The sequence below is a fragment of the Aquarana catesbeiana genome, linkage group LG02, assembly GCF_042186555.1.
Source record: "Aquarana catesbeiana isolate 2022-GZ linkage group LG02, ASM4218655v1, whole genome shotgun sequence".
Classification (NCBI taxonomy): domain Eukaryota; kingdom Metazoa; phylum Chordata; class Amphibia; order Anura; family Ranidae; genus Aquarana; species Aquarana catesbeiana.
Window position 1 is genome coordinate 33,361,338 of NC_133325.1, and position 3,711 is coordinate 33,365,048.

Consider the following 3,711-nt stretch of genomic DNA (forward strand, 5'->3'; position numbering starts at 1 on the left):
AGGGAGATAAATACAGTACTCTGGGAGTAGAGGTATATACTGTGTGAGTGGGTATATACTCTAGGGGAGAAGTATATACCCTGTGGGCGGTGTATGTGCTTTGGAGGAGAGGTACATACTTCGTAAGGGGAATAAATACTCAGGGTAGAGGTATATACTGTGGGGGGTTATATACTCTGCAGGAGAGGTATATAGCTATATACTGTGTGAGGAGGATGTATAGAAGAAGAAGTATTTACTGTGTGTGTGTGTGGGGGGGGTATATTCTCTGAAAGAAAGGTATATACTTTGTGAGGGGGTGTATACTCTGGAGGTTGAGATATATACTGTGTGGGGTATATACTGTGAAGGAGAGGTATATACTGTGTGTGAGAAAGTTTATACTCTGGAGGAGAGGTATATCTGGTGTGAGGGAGATATATATGCTGGAGTTAAAGGTATATACTGTGTAAGAGCGTATATACTCTAGGGGAGAGGCATATACTGTGTGAGAGGGTATATACTGTAAGGGAGAGGTATATACTGTCAGAGGGGGGTATATACAGTACTCTTGGCATGGAAGTTTATACTGTGTGGGGGTATATACTCTGCAGGGGAAGTATATACTATGTGAGGAGGGCATATACTCTGGAGAACAAGTATTTACTTGTGAGGGGGGTATATACTCTAGGGGATAGGTATATACTATGTGGGGGTGTATATGCTTTGGAGGATAGGTATATACTTTGTGAGGGGGATATATACTCTGGAGGAGAAGCATATACTGTGCGAGGGGGGTATATACTCTGGAGGAGAGTTATATACTGTGAGGGGGGCATGTACTTTGGAAGTAGAGGTATATACAGTGTGACAAAGGTATCTATTCTGGAGGTTGAGGTATATACTGTGTGAGGGGGTATATACTCTGGGTGTAGAGGTATATACTGTGTCAGGGCAGTATTTACTCTGGTGGTAGAGATATATACTGTGTGAGGTGGGTATATTCTCTGGAGGAGAGGTATATATGGTGTCAGGGAGATAAATACAGTACTCTGGGGGTAGAGGTATATACTGTGTGAGTGGGTATATACTCTAGGGGAGAGGTATATACCCCGTGGGGGGTGTATGTGCTTTGGAGGAGAGGTACATACTTTGTGAGGGGGATAAATACTCAGGGTAGAGGTATATACTGTGAGGGGGGGTTATATACTCTGGAAGAGAGGTATATAGCTATATACTGTGTGAGGAGGATGTATAGAAGAAGTATTTACTGTGTGTGTGGGGGGGGGGGGGGAGTATAATCTCTGGAGGAAAGGTATATACTGTTTGAGGGGGGTGTATTCTCTGGAGGTTGAGATATATACTGTGTGGGGGTATATACTGTGAAGGAGAGGTATATACTGTGTGTGAGAAGGTTTATACTCTGGAGGAGAGGTATATATGGTGTGAGGGAGATATATACTCTGGAATTAAAGGTATATCCTTTGTGAAGGGGTATATACTCTGGAGGAGATGTATATACTGTGTGAGGGGGGTATATACAGTACTCTTGGTATGGAAGTCTATACTGTGTGAGGGGGTATATACTCTGGAGGAGAGGTGCATATACAGTGTGAGGTGGGGATATATACTCTGGGGTAGAGGTATATATGGTGTGAGGGAGTTTACACTCTGGAGGTAGAAATATATACTGTTTGAGGTGGGTATATATTCTGGCGGAAAGGTATATACAGTTTGAGGGGGGTATATACTCTGGAGGAGAGGTGTATATATAGTGTGAGGGGGTATATACTCTGGCGGAAAGGTATATACAGTGTGAGGGGGGTATATACTTTGAAGGTGAGTTATATACTGTGTGAGGTGATATATACTCTGGAGAAGAGGTATATACGGTGTGAGGGCGGTATATACTTTGAAGGAGAGTTATATACTGTGTGAGGTGGTATATACTCTGGAGAAGAGGTATATACGGTGTGAGGGGGGTATATACTTTGAAGGAGAGTTATATACTGTGTGAGGTGGTATATACTCTAGAGAAGAGGTATATACGGTGTGAGGGGGGTATATACAGTACTCTTGGTATGGAAGTTTATACTGTGTGTGGGTGCGGGGTATATACTATGGAGACAGAGGTATATAATATGTGAGGGGGAAATATACTCTAGAGGAGAGGTATATGCAGTGTGAGGAGAGGTATAAAGTGTATGAGGGGGTATATACTCTAAGGGAGTGGTATTACTGTGTCTGTGTTAGAGGAGTATATACTTTGTGGTAAATAGCGTGTGAGGGGCAGATATATAATGTGTGTGTGAGGAATATATACTGTCGGATTAGATGTATATACTGTACAGTGGATAGAGATATATACTGTGTAAGGGGACGCACACACCCCTCAAATTCCATGTACATTGGGAGGAGGGAGGGGCTTTACTCGGTATCACGTGACACGCAGACTGTAAGTCAGGTGACTCTGTGGCTAATGATAGTAACAGGGATGGGCGGTGCCCATGTTGGTAAAGGCGGGAATCTTCTCAGACTTCTCTCTGCAAGTGACGTCAGACAGTAGAGTACGCCCCCTCACGTGATTGCCAGTGTGGAGGGTGTGACGTCACGAGAGATCAATTCTCCCTGAAATCGGGTTATTGGTGACGCCATACACTAAAAAACGGACGTCCGGGGAGCGTTGACTTCAGGATAGGTCCAGGCGGATATCCGGCGATGGTTCTGTGATTGGGGGGGATGATTTTCGTTCGGTAAGTACCGAATATCGGCCGTCCGATACCCGCCCAGACTTCACAGACACCGGACACGCCCCCCGATCCCCCTCCCCCCACCCTGCCTGATACCCCCCCTCCCCCCACACAACACCCCCCCACCCTGCCTGATACCCCCCCCTCCCCCCCACATAACACCCCCCACCCCTGCCTGATACCCCTCCCCCCACACAACACCCCCCACCCTGCCTGATACCCCCCCCTCCCCCCCCAATAACACCCCCCACCCTGCCTGATACCCCCCCTCCCCCCACACAACACCCCCCACCCTGCCTGATACCCCCCCTCCCCCCCCCAATAACACCCCCCACCCTGCCTGATACCCCCCTCCCCCCCACACAACACCCCCACCCTGCCTGATACCCCCCTCCCCCCACACAACACCCCCCACCCTGCCTGATACCCCCCTCCCCCCACACAACACCCCCCACCCTGCCTGATACCCCCCTCCCACCCCCACACAACACCCCCCACCCTGCCTGATACCCCCCTCCCCCCACACAACACCCCCCACCCTGCCTGATACCCCCCCTCCCCCCCCATAACACCCCCCACCCTGCTGGATACCCCCCCTCCCCCACATAACACCCCCCACCCTGCCTGATACCCCCCTCCCCCCGACATAACACCCCCCACCCTGCCTGATACCCCCCTCCCCCCCACACAACACCCCCCACCCTGCCTGATACCCCCCTCCCCCCACACAACACCCCCCACCCTGCCTGATACCCCCCTCCCCCCACACAACACCCCCCACCCTGCCTGATACCCCCCCACCCTGCCTGATACCCCCCCTCCCCCCACATAACACCCCCCACCCCTGCCTGATACCCCCCCTCCCCCCACACAACACCCCCCACCCTGCCTGATACCCCCCCTCCCCCCACACAACACCCCCCACCCTGCCTGATACCCCCCCTCCCCCCACATAACACCCCCCACCCTGCCTGATACCCCC

At 50.7% G+C, this 3,711-nt stretch overlaps 1 protein-coding gene across 1 annotated transcript in view; it reads left to right on the forward strand.

Annotated features, from left to right (window-relative positions):
* Positions 1-2,497: 2,497 nt before the first annotated feature.
* RNF169 (ring finger protein 169) overlaps positions 2,498-3,711 on the forward strand; it is a gene marked incomplete in the record, with an annotated part of 16,231 nt that continues 15,017 nt past the window's right edge. The window contains 1 exon segment of the mRNA XM_073612757.1: positions 2,498-2,732.